Genomic DNA, 18080 nt, shown 5'->3' on the forward strand with positions numbered 1-18080 from the left:
TTTTTATTGCTGAATAATGTTCCATTGTATCAGTGTGCCACAGTTTGTCCACTTACCTATTGAAGACATCTTGGTTTCTTACAATTTTTGGCAATTATAGATAAAATGGCTATAAACATTTATGTGCAGATTTTTGTGTGGATCAATATCACTTAACAGAAGATTCAAGAAATTTTTTAAATTACAGTTTATCCCTGTAGTACCTACTTACTTTTGAACTGATAAACTACAAAAAGAAAGTTTTAGAAACAATACGCCTGCAAAGAAATTACTAACTGGAGAGGGAAATCTTTGAAATCAACTAATCCAAAGCCTCATTACATATATAAAGAAGCAAGAGGCCACTAAAAGTATTGTACTAATTTCTAAATCATTTAACAGACTCTTTCAGACAAGGAGGAAAATGCAATGTTATCAAAAGACAAGCATGTGGAAATACAGAAAAGGCAAGGTTAGAAACTGGCATAGAACTCAATTTTAAGACTTAAATTTGTGTTAACTATGTCATGTATAAACAGCAGTCCCATCTAAAGACAAAACAGAACTTCTAGGTTAAGTTAACAGAAAAAAAAAAGATATCTGTCCCCTATACAATCTGAAAATAAAAATAGCAATAAGAACACAAAGAGATAGAAAAAAGAATCTATAATATATGGGGCTTCAGGGGAGATTCTGGCTACCTAAGAAAGCAGTCATGTGGAAAAACAATGTTGATGAGAAAAGTGTCGGAAGACAACTGATCAAACATTCAAGCTGCCTACTTCTCCAGCTTATAAGAAGGACATCACCAATGAAAAGTGACAATAAAGATTTTCTCAACATGGGACCTATGAAAAAATCCTGCAAAAAAAATGGTGAAAAAGAACATGGGAAAACATTATAAAGGAGAAACATACAAAAGAAATATTATGCCACAGAGCTCAGGAAAATTATGAACACGGCATGCTTTGATGAAATTAAAAACAAGATTCCTGTTTCTAATAGATTAGGTTACTTAGACCAACATTCCCAACAAAAACAAATTATTAAATAAGATATGGGAACAAAAAACTTCCAAAAGCCAAAGAGCTGAAGAGAGTAAAGAATTACCTGTCTAAAATAAAGTGAAAATGTGAAGTCAGAGAAGTAACTGAGAAAGTCAGTCAGTCTGCCCTAAGCATAATTAGGAGAAGTAAACCAGCCCTCAAAATCAGTGGATTAAATCCCAGGTGGACAATGCTTGGGAAGTCCTCTAGCTTGAAAGGGAATTTAAGGTGGGTAATATTTTCTACTGTACAGCACAGATATAGAATATTTTCTATATCTACAAGCACAGATATAGAATATTTTCATTATCACAGAAAGTTCTACTGTACAGCATTGCCAGTATTCTGATTCTCTAAACACCTTATCAACTTGTTCTTCTCCAATGATTTTTTCTTCCTCCCTATCCTTGCTGAAGGTATACTCTAAGGCTTGGGGAGAATGTTCTCTGTTCTTCCTTATCCTCTTATTGTGTTTCAGTCAATTATCACTTCCACATGTTGAATTATACCCCCATATTGTGTTCTACAATCCAATTTATCTTTGTACGGTGTCTTCTGGGCTGTGTCACTCATGAGCTTTGAATAAGTAATGGCCTGGGAACCAAGCCAATGATGGTTCTACTCCTGAGGAGAACTGGCCTATTTAAATGTTAATGAATCCTTCACAGTAACCCAACCCATATTTCTCTAAAATATGTAAACCAAGTATCATTTACAAATAAAATCTTTTACTGTGTATTTCTACCACTCCAATTGCTAAGGGAAAAAGGATACTCTTTAAAGTCCATTCTTAGAATATTAGCATATTAAATGCAGAACACTTCATAATGATCACATCCTCCCTCCGCAGCACTTACCATTGGATCCTCAATATAACTGATACCCAAAAATATTTTTGTTAAGCTAAATGCTTCTAAACAGGGTAATAGTTAAAAACACAGGTAGGAAATCAGATAGACCTGGAGAATCCAGTCCCAATTCTGCCATTTGATAGATGTTTAGCTTCAGGTAAGTTTGTCTACTTAAGTTTTCACATTTGTAAAATGGGAATAAATTCAGTTCATAACCTAAAAGGCTGTTTTAAAAAGTATACATGAGAGAATGAACTATGAAGAGTAAGACCTCCCCCAAAAAGTGATTTAAAAAAACATTTAATAACAAGAAGACGGTAAAACAGTATGTAAATTTGTTACCTCAACAGAGCTTGTGACAGCTTCTTTTACATATAGGGAACTTAGTGCTTCTTTCAAACATCTCAAACATTCTTTCAAACTAAAGATTTAATAGAAAGAAAGCAAGCCCATTTCCAGGCATAAACAACAATTATGCAGGATGACAGTTTCAAGAAAAATTATAAGACGTAAAAAAGCAAGAAAAATAATGCACATTCAAAACAATCAATAGAGCCAGACTCAGATCTGAAATAGATGTTGAAATCACTAAACAAGGAATTTTAAATTACTATTATGATTAAATGTTAAAAGATCTAATGGGAAAGATAGTCAACATGTAAGGTCAGGTGGAAAATATTAGCAGAGAGTTGAAAACTAAAAGAATCAAATAGAAATGCTGGAAATTATAAAAATATTAAAAGAGGTGAAGAATGCCTTCAACAGACTCATGAACAGACACAGCAGAGCTGAGGAAAGAGTCAGGTAATTAAGCATGTCACAAGAAATTATCATAACAGAAATGTAATTAGAAAAAATGACTGGGGGCAAAAAACAATAAACAATGCATCCAATACCTCTGGGATAAATATCAAAGTTCTAACATACATGTAATTGAAAGCTCAGAAGTAAAAGGTATATAGAGAGAAATAACAAGAATTTTGCAAAGTTAATGACAAAAAGCAAGAAATTCAAGAAGCTCAGAGAACATGGAGAAGGCTAAATACCAAAAAACAACAACTAAAGATATATTAAAACTGCTAAAAATCAAAAACCAAGAAAAAACATTGCATAGAAAGTCAGAGAAAAAAGACAGATACATACAGGAAAATTAAGATATAAAAAGATGTTTAGGTCTTCCCTGGTGGCGCAGTGGTTGAGAGTCCGCCTGCCGATGCAGGGGACACGGGTTCGTGCCCTGGTCTGGGAAGATTCCACATGCCGCGGAGCGGCTGGGCCCGTGAGCCATGGCCGCTGGGCCTGTGTGTCCAGAGCCTGTGCTCCGCAACGGGAGAGGCCACAACAGTGAGAGGCCCGCGTACTGCAAAAAAAAAAAAAAAAAAAAAAAAAAAAGATGTTTAAAAATTACAGCATACTTCTCATCAGAAACCATGAAAGAGAGAAGACAATGGCATAATATTTTTAAAGTTCCAAAAGAAAACAAATAAAATACCCCCAAATCTGCCCATTGAGAATTCTGTAGCAGATGAAGTATCATTCAGATAAAAGATACAAACAAGATGTAAAAAACTTCATTGCAAGCAGATCAGTACTACAAGAAATGGTAAAGGAAATTTTTGAGGGAGAATGAATGTGATACCAAACATCCACTTGGATTTACTCTAAAAAATGAGGAACATTGGAAATGTAATAAAGGTGAAATAAACACTCTTGTGTTTATTTATGTAATGAAGGTGAAATAAACACTCTTTTTTTGTCTTTTACTTTTGATTGCTTTATAAGATGACCAAATGTTTGAAGCTGTGGTCAGCAACACATTGCCCATGAACCAAATCTTGTGGCAGAACTGAGTAGTTGCAAAAACAACGTGGTACATAAAAATCAAAAATATTTATTGTCGGGCTTCCCTAGTGGCGCAGTGGTTGAGAGTCTGCCTGCCAAGGCAGGGGACACGGGTTCGTGCCCCGGTCTGGGAAGATCCCACATGCCGCGGAGCGTCTAGGCCCGTGAGCCATGGCCGCTGAGCCTGCGCGTCCGGAGCCTGTGCTCTGCAACGGGAGAGGCCACAACAGTGAGAGGCCCGCGTACCACAAAAAAATATATATATATATTTATTGTCACCTGGTCCTTCACAGAAAATGTTTGCCAAGCTCTGGTCTATAATAGGAGTAGTGTATAGTGCTTTTTCTAATAGAAGAATTATGACAACATTAGCAAAAAGTATGGGAAGGAAAAACTGGGAATATACTGTGGTGAGGTCCTTATACTACATATGAAGCATGTATTATTTGCAAGTAGACTCATTACACATAAAGATATATTTTGTAAACCTTAGGTTATCAACTAAAAAAGAAAAAAAATTAAATACTAAGCAAAGAGTAGACACTAAATGTAATCATAAAAAAGTATGAAATTCCTAAAAATCTTATATGTTCTGGTATAATGTTATAAGTCATAATTCTAGTTATTACTTTAAAATGTATATCTCAGAAATAACTAAATTTCCTTGTCAATTGCATTATGAACTTTCGTCAAAAAAAAGAAATAAGAAGAGACTGAAAAGATAGTAGATTTCAATCAATCCAACTATATAAATAAATCATATTAGGTGCAAACAGTCTAATCATACTGATTTAAACACAGAATTTTCAGATTGGATTTTAAAAAAGCAAAACCTAACCATATATGTTGTGTCCAAGAAAACCACTTTAAGTATAAAGACAAAGATAAGTTAAAGGTAAAAGAATGAAAAGGGATACACGAGGCAAACATTAATCAAAGAGAGCTGGAGTTGTTATAGCAATGTGAGACAACATAGACTTCAAAACAAAGAATATTACCAGCAATAAAGAAGGATTATTTCATAACAAAGGACTTAGTTATCCCCAAAGATATAATAGTCCTAAATGTTTATGTACTTAAAAAAAGACCTTCAAAATATATGAAGCAAAAACTGACAAACCTGAAAGGAGAAAGAGATGAATCCACAATTCTACTTGGAGACTTCAAAACTGCTTTATCAGTAACTGATAAAACAAGCAGAAAATCAGAAAGGATAAAGAAGATCTGAACAATACTATCAAGAACTTGAACTAACTGACATTTATAAGATAGCCCATTCAACAGCAGAAGAACACACATTCTTTTTCCAGAGAATCAATGAAACCAAAAGTTGGTTCACTGAAAGAGTCAACAATAATAATCAAACTCTATAAATACTGACAGGAAAAAAGTGAGAAAAGAAGCAGAAATCTTTTGGCAACATCTATATAGACACCATATACTTTAAAAGCATAAGAGGGCTTCCCTGGTGGCGCAGCGGTTGAGAGTCCGCCTGCCGATGCAGGGGACACGGGTTCGTGCCCCGGTCCGGGAAGATCTCACATGCCGAGGAGCAGCTGGGCTCATGAGCCATGGCCGCTGAGCCTGCGCGTCCGGAGCCTGTGCTCCGCAATGGGAGAGGCCACAACAGTGAGAGGCCCGCGTACAGCAAAAAAAAAAAAAAAAAAGCATAAAAAAAATAATACACACGGCTCTTTGCCCAAAAAACTAACAAATTAGATGAAATGGACCAGTTCTTTCAAACATAAAAGTACCCAAACTCACTCTAGAATAAATAGATAACATGAATAGTCCTATGTCTATTAATGAAATTTTGTAGTTAAAAAAAGAATGAAATCACCAGCCCAAGAGGATTTTGCAGGTGAATTCTATCAAATAGGTAAGAAAAAAAAAAAAACCAACTCTACTCAATCTCTTCCAGAAAATGAAAGAGGAAAGACTTCTTGACTAATTTTATGAGGTCATAACCTACTCTAATGACAAAAGACAAAGACATCAAGAAAAGAAAAACCACAGACAAACATCTCATATGAAAAAGGACACAAAATCCTTTAAAAAGATGAGCAAACAGGATTTAGCAATATAGAAGCAGGATAATAAATCATCACCAAATGGGGTTTATTCTAGGAATAAAAAATGAGATTCAACATTTGAAAATCAATCCATATAAGTAACTATATTAAACACTAAAGATTAAACAGTCAATGGATCAAAGAAAAAATCACAAGGGAAATTGGAAAACACTTAAAGAGATGAATAAAACAAAAACATGACATACCAAAACTTATGGGATGTGGCCAAAGTGATGTTAAAGTGTAAACAAACAGCTGTAAATGTTACAAACAAGGAAAATCTCAAATAAACAACTTTACAACTTAAGGAACTAGAAAAAGAACAAACTAATTCTAAAGCTAGCAGAGGAAGGAGATAATAAAAGATTAGCTCAGATATAAATGAAACACAAAACAGAAAAACAATAGAGAAAATCAATGAAACCAAAATTTGTTTTTTGGAAGAGATCACAAAATCAACAAAACTTTACCTGGATGAACTAAGAGGAAAAGAGAGAAGATACAAATTACTAAAATCAAAGATGAAAGTGAGGATATTACTACTGATTCTACAGAAGCAAAATGATAACTAAAGAGTACTTGGAACAATTTTACACCAGCAAATTTGATAGCCTAGATGAAATGGACAAATTCCTAGAAGCCCAAAACCTACCCAGACTGAATTATGAAGAAATAAACAATTTGAATAGACTTATCACTATTAAGAAAATTGAATCAATGAACAAACATCTCCTGACCATAAAAAAAGCCCTAGACCAGAGGGCTTCATGGGTGAATTCTACCAAATATTTAAAGAACTGAAGCAATCCTTTTCAAACTGTTCCAAAAACCAAAGAGGAGAGAATATTTCCCAACTCATTCTATAAGGTCAGCATTACCTTAATACCAAAGCCAGACAAAGACACAAGAAAACTACAAACCACCATCCCTTATGAATACCGATGCAAAACTCCTCAAAAAAAATATTAGCAAATTGAATTTAGCAGCATACTAAAAGGGTTACACATCATGACTAGGTAGGGTTTATTCCTGGAATGTTAGGATGATACAACAAATGGACATTGATCAATGTAATATACCACATTAACAGAATGAAGGGAAAAATAAATAAATGGTCATCTCAATTGATGCAGAAAAAGCATCTGACAAAATTCAACACTCTTTCCTAAAAGCACTCAAGAACGAGGAATAGAAAAAAAAATACCACAACATAACAAAAGCTTTAGATGAAATAGCTACAGTGAACAGCATACTCAAAAGACTAAAAGTGAAAGACTAAAAGCTTTTCCTCTAAGATCAAGAACAAGGCAAGGATGTCTACTTTCACCACTTCCATTTAACACAGTACTGGAAGCTATAGACAGCAATTAGGGAAAAAAAGAAATAAAAGGCATCCAAATTGGAAAGAAAGAAGTAAAATTTTCTCTGTTTGCAGATGACATGATCTTATATGTAGAAAACTCTAAAGATTCCACATACACAAAATAATTAGAATACGTGAATTAATAATTGCAGAATACAAAATTAACACAGAGAAATTAGTTTCATTTCTGTACAATAACAAACAATCTGAAAAGAAAATTTCAAAAACAATTCAAACACAATAGCATCAAAAAAGAAAATATACTTATGAAGTAACTTAAGGAGGCAAAAGATTTGTACAATGAAAACTACAAAACATTGCTAAAAGAAATTAAACACAACACGAAAAATGAAAGCATGTCCCACGTTCATGGATTGAAAGAATTAATTTTGTTAAAATGTCACGACTATTCAAAGTGATCTACAGATTCAATGTGATCCCTATCAAAGTCTCAATGACATTTTTTTGCCTAAATAGAAAAACCCACCCTGAAATTCATATGGAATTTCATGTGATCCTGAAGAGCCAAAATAATCTTGAAAAAGGACAAAATTGGAGGATTCATACCTCTTGATTTCAAAACTTATTACAAAGCAACAGTAATCAACATAGTGTGTTGTGGTACTGGTATAAAGACAAACATACAGACTAATGGAACAGAATAAAGACCAGAAATATACCCTTGTATATTTGTTCAAAACCTTTTTGACAGAGATGCCAAGCCCATTCAATGGGGCAAGGATGGTCTTTTTAACAAATGGTGCTGGGAAAACTGGATGTTCACATGCAAAAGATTTAAGTTGGACCCTTATTTAACACCATACACAAAAATTAACTCAAAATGGACCACAGATCTAAATGTAAGACCTAAAACTATAAGACTCTTAGAAGAAAATAAGGGAAAAGCTTCCTGACATCAGATTTGGTAATGATTATTTGGATATGACACCAAAAGCACAGGTAACAAAATAAAGAATAAATAAACTGGACTCAATGAAGATTTAAAAATTTTGTGCATCAAAAGACACTATCAACAGAGTGAAAATGCAACCCACAAGATGGGAGAAAATATTTGCATATCATTTATCTGACAAGGGATTAATACATCCAGAGTATAGAGAGAACTCTTAAAACTCAACAATAAAAAAAAAATAAACCACCAGACTAAAAATGAGCAAAGGACTTAAATAGAAATTTCTCCAAAGAAAATATTCAATGACCAATGAGCACATGAAAAGATGTTCAATGTCACTAATCATTAGGGAAATGCAAATCAAAATTAAAATGAGATACTACCTCAAACCCATAAGGCTCGCTCCTATTTAAAAAAAAAAAAAAAAAAACAGAAAACAATTGTTGGCAAGGATGTGGAAAGATCGAGATCCTTGTGCACTGTTGCTAAGTATGTAAAAAAAGTACAGTTGCTGTGGAACACAGCAGAGCAGTTCCTCAAAAAATTAAAAACAGGATTACCACATAATCTAGTAATTCCAATCTAAGTATATAACTAAAAAAATTGAAGTTGAAGTCTGGTTATTGAAGAGACATTTATATTTGTACACATGTTCATAATAGCATTATTCACATGCCTAAAATGTGGGAGCAACTCAAGTGTCCATCAACAGATGAATATATAAGCAAAATGTGGTATCTACATACAATGGAATATTATTCAATCTTTAAAAAGAATGAAATTCTGCAATATGCCACAACATGGATGAACCCATATGATGCTAAGTGAAATAAAACTGTCACAGAAAGATAAATACTGTATGATTCTACTTATATGAGGTGCTTAGATACAAAATAATAGAGACAGAAAGTATAATGATTGTTGCCAAAGGTGAGGTGAGGGGAATAGGGAGTTATTTAATAGGTAAAGTTTCAGTTATGAAGATGGATGGGGTGATGATTTACAGTGTTATGTATGTATTTATTATCACTGAACTGTACACTTAAATATGGTTAAAATGGTAAATTTTATGTTATGTGTATTTTACCAGAATAAAAAGAATTTGAAAAAAAATTTTTTAAAGATCTTATCAATGGGTACAGAAAAAAAGCATTTGATAAAACTCAGCATGGTAAAACTCTCAGCACTAGTAATAGAAGTGAACTTCTTTGACTTGATAAATGACATTTTAAAAAACCCTGGAACTCATATAATACTTAATGAAGAAAGACTTCTTTTCCCCTAAGATCAAAATCAAGTATATCCTCTTCTCTTACCACTTACATCCACATAACATCGGAAGTCCAAACCAGTGCAATAAGGCAAGAGAAAGAAACAAAGGTATACAGATTAGAAAGGAAGATACAAACATGTCTTTATTTGCATTCAACTCTCTATAAACACAAAGAATCCACAAAAATGTTCCTAGAGTTAATAAACTGAGTTTATCAAAATCACAAGATACAAGATATAGATATAAATATATAGTATTTCTACACACTTTTGATGGGCAAAAAAATAAAAATTTAAGAAAACAGTATCATTTATAATAGCACCCCCCCAAAAAATACTTAAAATAAATGTAAAAATATATGTACAGAATCTGTACACTGAAAATTATAAAAATCTAAAGAAAGTTAAAAAAATTTAAAGTCCTGTATAAATGGAAAAATACATCACGTTTATGGAATGGAATATTTAACTTGTTATTGTTCAACAGTGGTAACTTAATATATTATTTTAAAAATGTCAACTTTCCTCAAATTGATCTACACATTTAAGCCAATCCCACTCTAAATTCCACCAGGATATTTTAAAGATACGGACTAGTTGATATGGATAGGCAAAGGAATTAAATAGCCAATGCAATTTTGAAAGAGAACAAAGAGGAATCATACTACCTGACTTCAGGAAGCTAAAGCAATCAAGACAGGGTGGTACTGATGAAAGGATAGACATATTAAATCAACAGATCAGAATAGAGTCCTGAAATAAACCCAAACAAATATACACAGTCATTGGATTTTTGATAAAAGTAGAACATGTCAATGGCGATAGTACAGTCTTCTTAACAAATGAAGTGAGAAATGCCCATATTACATTCTTAGCAGAAAGAGAGGCATGTCCATTTTCCAGAGATGAAAGCTACATACTACAGTTCTATGGACCTACAGAAGACAACATGCTTTCAAGAAAAAAATTACAAGGCATATGTAAAAACAAGAAAAACCCAGCACACTCCCAAGAGATAAAGCAATCAGTAGAACTAAACTCAGTCATCTATAGCAATATGAAACCATCACCAATCTGCATTTATAAATATGCATTTTAAACTTAATACAATTACTCTAAAAGGAAAATTTATGACATTGTGTTAGATGTTAATTTAAACGTCAAAAATCTAATTCATTTTACTGTAAGTTCTATTTCTTCTACTTATATGTACAAATTTTAAAGGCAGGAGATACAGAGATAATTGTGGCCTTGTAAAAACTGATAATTTCCACCTTCAGAAAATATTCTAATATTAGTTTCCATCTAGTGCTTTTGAAGTACCAATGAAGGAAACAAAGGGAAGTACAAGATATGTGACTTATTCTTCTTCTTGTCCCTAGAATCTAACATAAGGTTGGGACATGGTAGAAACTCAGTAAGTATTTAGTGCTAAACTGAAGGAAAGGGAAGATAATTTTAAAGACACAGAATGAATTATGTTTTGCTAAGTGTATTAGTTTTCTATTACTACCACAACGAATTAACACAAATTTAATGGCTTAACACAATGAAAATTTATTATCTTACAGTTTTATAGGTCAGAATTTGACATGGGTCTCACTAGGCTAATATCAAGGGGTTGCACTGAACTACATTCCTTTCTAGAGGCTCCAAGAAAGAAGCAGTTTCCTTGCTGTTGTGAGCTTGTGGAAGACACCACATTGTGTGGCTCATGACTTTTCTAACCCCATTTCAAAAGCAGGCAGAGCAAGCTGAGTCCTTTTAAGACCACTTATCTCTGACTCTCTCTTTTCCCTCTTCTACATTTAGGGACTCCAATGATTAGATTAGTCCCACCTCAAGGTGAACTGATTAGCAACCTTAATTATGCATCTGCATCCTTAATTCCTTTTGCCTTGTAAGGCAATATATTCAGAGATTCTGGGCATTAGAATGTGTACATCTTTAGGGCCGTTATTCTGAATACTACACTATGTTTTTTGAAAATTTTATAAAAAAAAGGTACTCATCTGTGATACTTTAAAGACTTGAAAAGGATACATATCTATCAGTGGCTTCTATCTGCTATCTGAGACATTATTATAATATAATGGTTGGAATTTAAATATAACATTAATACTTCATTTTAATTTCATCATTCTTTTCTAGGAAAAAAAGGTTAAACCGCTAATATTTATACACATAACACTTTAATTATAAAGCAAATAATTAACCAGCTTGTACTGTGAGATACAAAAGTATCATTACCTCACAGAGTAATCCAATAAAAATAAAAATGAGGCCATTTATATCAAAGGAAAAATATGAATGTTAAAGAAGTCAAAGCACATTCAACCATATAGCAATTTAAATAGCCTTCACTGACTGTTTTCTTCAATTAAAAAAATGCCAGGGTCAGCATGATAATTCCATGGACCAAAATAGTGTTTTGTGTGCACTATTTTTATAGTTAAATTATTCTTTGCCTAATAATGATAAGTATAATAGGAAGTGACATCAGCAACATGGTGGCATAAGATGGTCCTCCTTTATATCTCCCTTTTTAATTAGATATCCTTACATAAATGAATCTCCTCTGTGGGTATTTTGGGACCTAGCACCTCACTCCAAAGGACCTGTGAGGAATCTCCACCAACAGTGTAGCAAGAAACAGACAAATCTCTCTAAGGGCTGCCGAACCAGCAGGGCCAGCAAATCTGCCTAGACCCCCACTGGCTGCTATCAGGCAAAAATTGAGTGAGTACTATCCCTGGCAGGTGCTCATGCATGAAAGAAAACTTGCAGAAGTCCAGCCTTCAAAAAAGGACTTGAATTTGGTCACAGAGAAGGAATTATGAGAAACTTTACTGGTGCTGCCCCTCCCCCAAGGAAACACTGAACAAGGTTGACTTATCCAGTGGAGGTAACCTCTCCTTCCTGGGGAAAAGAAAGCAGTGGGTAACAGGCTACCCCAGCTGGGCAGGATATGGCTGGAGAAACCCATTTCTCTTCACCAGCACCTGGAGTACTAAGGTGGGAGCTTCACAACTGAGGGAAGGGAGGATGATGGCGAAGAGGAGAAAAGAATTTCGAATAGCATTAAAGGGGTAGCACGCCAGCCATGAGCCTGTTGGAACACCACCCACTGAGATTGCACAACTAGGTCTGTGGGCACTCTCAATACACCTCAGTGCTGTCACCCACACCTCCTCCCACTTTGCTGCTGGCTCCTCGTGCTCACTCCAGAGTGAACCTCCGGAAATGTGTGCTGGTAAACAGGGAGCCCACTAAGAAAACAAGACACCACAGTCAGTGGTTTCTCACAGTAAGTGGGAAACCACAAATCTGAGCTATAGTGGCTACATTCTGAGAAACAAAAGAGGTTTCCAACAGCCAACCTGGTGAAACGTTAAAAGCCAAGTAGACGTAAAAGCTTAAAAGTCTGCCCACAGGGGATAAGAAGTATACTGGAGCAGATATAGCTTCACAGGGGAAAAAACTCAAATATCAACACTATAAAGATAATATGTCATATGCAGAGGGCACGAGCAGAGTTAAGGAGGTATCTACTCCTTCAAATGTGACAGCATCAAACCATATCCACAAGAACTATAAATATAACCAAGGAAATACAGCATCACAAAAAGAAAATAGTATTTTCCAGCAACCAAGCTACAAGGTGCAGAACATATGATCTAACTAATAAAGAATTCAAATTAGCTATTCTGAAGGAACTCAACAAGTTACAAGAAAACTCAGAAAGACAACTCAATGAAATCAGGAATAAAATGATTTCTTTATTTCCTTTTCTTTATTAAAGAGAAGGAAATTATTAATATTATTATAAAGAACCAAACAAAATTCTGAAACTGAAAATTCAATGAATGACCTGAAGAATTATGCAATACAGAAAATCTGCAGCAGGCCTGACTATATGGAAGAAAAAAAAAATGTAACTTGGAGGATAGGAATTTTGAAATGACAGAAGAGGGAATTTAGATTAAAAAAGAGCAAAGAAAGCCTACGTGATCTATGAATATCCATCAAAAAGGCAAATATCAGAATAATCAGGGTTCCAGACAGAGAAGGGGGAGGGCAGGGAGTTAATTTAAAGAAATAATAGCTGAGAACTTCCAAAATCTGAGGAAATACTTGGATATACAAGTCTACAAGGCTAATAGACAATCCTATTATCTTAATGCAAAATGACATTCTCTGAGACTTTAAAGGCAGGCAGGGAAAAAATAAAAAAAGAATTAAATCTACAATGGACTGCCATTAGGCGATCAGCAGATTTCTTTGCAGAAACTCTTCAGGCCAGGGGACAGCAGAATGACATATCTGAAGAGCTGAAAGATAAAAATGGTCAGCCAAGAATGCTTTATCTAGCAAAATTATTCTTCATATATGAAGAAGTAAAGTAAAGGCTTTCCCAGACAAACAAAATCTAAGGGAGTTCACCACAACTACATCTGCCTTGCAAGAAATGCTTAAAGGAGTTCTTCAAGCTGAAATGAAAACAGGCTAATCAGCCAAATGAAAACATACAAAATTACACAATACACTGGCCAAATTGAGAAATATACAGTCAGACTTAGAAAACTATAACTCTGTAGTAGTATGGTGTGTTAACTATTCAACTATAGTATAAAGGCTAAATGAAAGAGTAGGAAAAGTAACTATAGCTGCTATAAGTTGTTAATAAATATACAATAAAAAAGAGGTAAATTGTGACATCAATAATACAAAGGGAGGAGCAAAATGGTAGACACATTAGGGAGTAAAAATAAGTTGCTTTCAGCCTGAATTGGACTTTTTTATGTGTAAGATGTTTTACACATAACCCCCTTGGTAACAATAAAACAAAAATCTGGAGGAGATCCACAAAAGACAAAAAAGGGGGAAAAAGAGCATACCACCATGGAAAATAACCAATATACAAATGCAGGCAGAAAGGGAGAAATAATGGAAATACAAAACCAAAATGCAATTAATAAAGTGGCATTAATAAGTCCTCACATATTAATAATTACTCTAAATGTAAATGGATTGAATTCACCAATCAAAAGGCACATAAGTGGCTGGATGGATGAAAAACAAGACCCAACTGTATGGTGCCAACAAGAAAACTTTAAGGATGCACATAAACTCAAAGTGAAAGGATGAAAAGATATTCCATGCAAGTGGAAACCAAAAGGAAGCTGGGACAGCTATACTTACAAGAATCAAGAGCTGGAAAATCTACAAATGTATGGAAACTAAACAACAAACTCATGAACAATCAATGGGTGAACGAAGAAATCAAAATGGGTATCAAAGATTATCTTAAAACAAATGAAAATAAAAACACATCATATGTAAACCTATGGGATGCTGCAAAAGCAGATCTGAGAGGAAAGTTTACAGTGATAAATGCAGATATTAAGAAATGGGAAAAATTGCAAAGAAACAATCTAATTTTACACCTTGAGGAATCAATACATGACAAGAGAACCAAGAACAGCCTATGGGGAAAGGACAGTCTCTTCAACAAGTGATGCTGGGAAAACTAAATAACCATACGTAGAAAAGAAAGTTGGGCCTATCCTACACTACTCACAAAAATCACCTTGAAAAGGATCAAAGAGTAAACATAAGACCTGATATAAAACACCCTGAAGTAAACATAGGATGGAAGATCTTTGATATTGGTCTTGGCACTGATATTTTGCATATGACACCGAAAGCACAAATAACAAAAGAAAAAATCAGCAAGTGGAACTATATCAATCTTAAAAGCTTCTACAGAGCAAAAGCAACAACAGCACAATTAAAAGGCACCGACGGAATGGGAGAAATTATTTGCAAACCATGTAATGAATAAGGGATTAATATCCATCAGTTACAAAAACTTCATATAACTCAGTAACAAAAACCAAACAAACAAGCAAACAATCCAATTTTCAAATGGGCAGAGGAACCAAAGAGGCATTTTTCCAAGGAAGACATGCAAATGGCCAACAGGTACGTGAAAAAATTACGAATCACCTGGAAAATACAAATCAAAACCACAGCGAGGAGACTCTGGGAGGCCTCACGCCAAGGAGTACTTCCCAGAACTTCTGCTGCCAGTGTCCCTGTCCCCACGGTGAGCCACAGCCACCCCCCGCCTCTGCAGGAGACCCTCCAACACTAGAGGCCTTGTGGCTGACAGGGTCTTGGTGCTCCAGCTGGGTGTCAGGCCTGTGCCTCTGAGGTGGGAGAGCCAAGTTCAGGACATCGGTCCACCAGAGACCTCCCAGCTCCATGTAAAATCAAAAGGCGAAAGCTCCCCCAGAGATCTCCATCTTAATGATAAGACCCAGCTCCACTCAACGATCAGCAAGCTACAGTGCTGGACACCCTATGCCAAACAACTAGCGAGACAGGAACACAACCACACCCATTACCAGAGAGGCTGACTAAAATCATAGTAAGGTCACAGACACCACAAAACACACCACTGGACGTGGTCCTGCCACCAGAAAGACAAAATCCAGTCTTATCCACCAGAACACAGGCACTAGTCCCCTGCACCAGGAAGCCTACACAACCCACTGAATCAGTCTTAGCCACTGGGGACAGATACCAAAAACAATGGGAACTACGTACCTGCAGCCTGTGAAAAGGAGACCCCAAACACTGTAAGTGAAGCAAAATGAGAAGACAGAGAAACACGCAGCAGATGAAGGAGCAAGGTAAAAACCCACCAGACCTAACAAATGAAGAGGATATAGGCAGTCTACCTGAAAAAGAATTCAGAATAATGATAGTAAAGATGATCCAAAACCTTGGAAATAGAATGGAAAAAATACAAGAATCATTTAACAAGGACCTAAAAGAACTAAAGAGCAAACAAACAATGATGAACAACACAATAAATAAAATTAAAAATTCTCTGGAAGGAATCAATAGCAGAATAACTAAGGCAGAAGAACAGATAAGTGACCTGGAAGATAACATAGTGGAAATAACTACTGCAGAGCAGAATAAAGAAAAAAAGAATGAAAAGAATTTAAGGCAGTCTTAGAGATCTCTGGGACAACATTAAATGCACCAACATTCGAATTATAGGGGTTCCAGAAGAAGAAAAGAAAAAGAAAGGGACTGAGAAAATATTTGAAGAGATTATAGTTGAAAACTTCCCTAATATGGAAAAGGAAATAGTCAATCAAGACCAGGAAGCACAGAGAGTCCCATACAGGATAAATCCAAGGAGAAACATGCCAAGACACATATTAATCAAACTATCAAAAATTAAATACAAAGAAAAAATATTAAAAGCAGCAAGGGAAAAACAACAAATAACATACAAGGGAATCCCCATAAGGTTAACAGCTGATCTTTCAGCAGAAACTCTGCAAGCCAGAAGGGAGTGGCAGGACATATTTAAAGGGATGAAAGGGAAAAACCTACAACCAAGGTTACCCAGAAAGGATCTCATTCAGATTCGACAGAGAAATCAAAACCTTTACAGACAAGCAAAAACTAAGAGAATTCAGCACCACCAAACCAGCTTTACAACAGTTGCTAAAGGAACTTCTCTAGGCAGGAAACACAAGAGAAGGAAAAGACCTACAATAACAAACCCAAAACAATTAAGAAAATGGTAATACATTATTGATACATACATATCGATAATTATCTTAAATGTAAATGGATTAATTGCTCCAACCAAAAGACACAGACTGGCTGAATGGATACAAAAACAAGACTGGCATACATGCTGTCTACAAGAGACCTACTTCAGACCTAGGGACACATACAGACTGAAAGTGAGGGGATGGAAAAAGATATTCCATGCAAATGGAAATCAAAATATATCTGGAGTAGCAATTCTCCTATCAGACAAAATAAACTTTAAAGTAAAGACTATTACAAGAGACAAAGAAGGACACTACATAATAATCAAGGGATCGATCCAAGAAGAAGATATAACAATTGTAAATATTTATGAACCCAACATAGAAGCACCTCAATACATAAGGCAAATGCTAACAGCCATAAAAGGGGAAATCGACAGTAACACAATAATAGTAGGGGACTTTTAACACCCCACTTTCACCAATGGTCAGATTATCCAAAATGAAAATAAGGAAACACAAGCTGTAAATGATACATTAAACAAATGTACTTAATTGATATTTATAGGACATTCCATCCAAAAACAACAGAATATACTTTCCCCTCAAGTGCTCATGGGACATTCTCCAGGATAGATCATATCTTGGGTCACAAATCAAGCCTTGTTAAATGTAAGAAAATTGAAATTGTATCAAGTATCTTTTCCGACCACAATGCTATGAGACTAGATATCAACTATAGGAAAAAATACAAACACATGGAGGCTAAACAATACACTACTTAATAACCAAGAGATCACTGAAGAAATCAAAGAGAACATCAAAAAATACCTAGAAACAAATGACAATGAAACCACGATGACCCAAAACCTATGGGATGCAGTAAAAGCAGTTCTAAGAGGGAAGTTTATAGCAATACAATCCTACTTCAAGAAACAAGAAACATCGCAAATAAACCTTACACCTAAAGCAACTAGAGAAAGAAGAACAAAAAAACCCCAAAGTTAGCAGAAGGAAAGAAATCATAAAGATCAGATCAAAACCACAGTGAGATATCCTTTCACAGCTGTATCAATAGCTATCACCAAGAAAACAAGAGTGACAAGTGTTGGTGAAGATGTGGGGGAAAAAGGGAACTCTTGTGCACAGCTGTTGGGAC

At 35.0% G+C, this 18080-nt stretch overlaps 1 protein-coding gene across 4 annotated transcripts in view; it reads right to left on the reverse strand.

Moving 5' to 3' along the window:
• The window catches only part of MANEA (mannosidase endo-alpha), an 82745-nt gene that overhangs the window by 49920 nt on the left and 14745 nt on the right, over window positions 1-18080 (reverse strand). The gene's annotated exons all lie outside the window — the stretch shown is intronic.

Source organism: Leucopleurus acutus (assembly GCF_964270905.1).
Source record: "Leucopleurus acutus genome assembly, chromosome: 15".
NCBI lineage: Eukaryota > Metazoa > Chordata > Mammalia > Artiodactyla > Delphinidae > Leucopleurus > Leucopleurus acutus.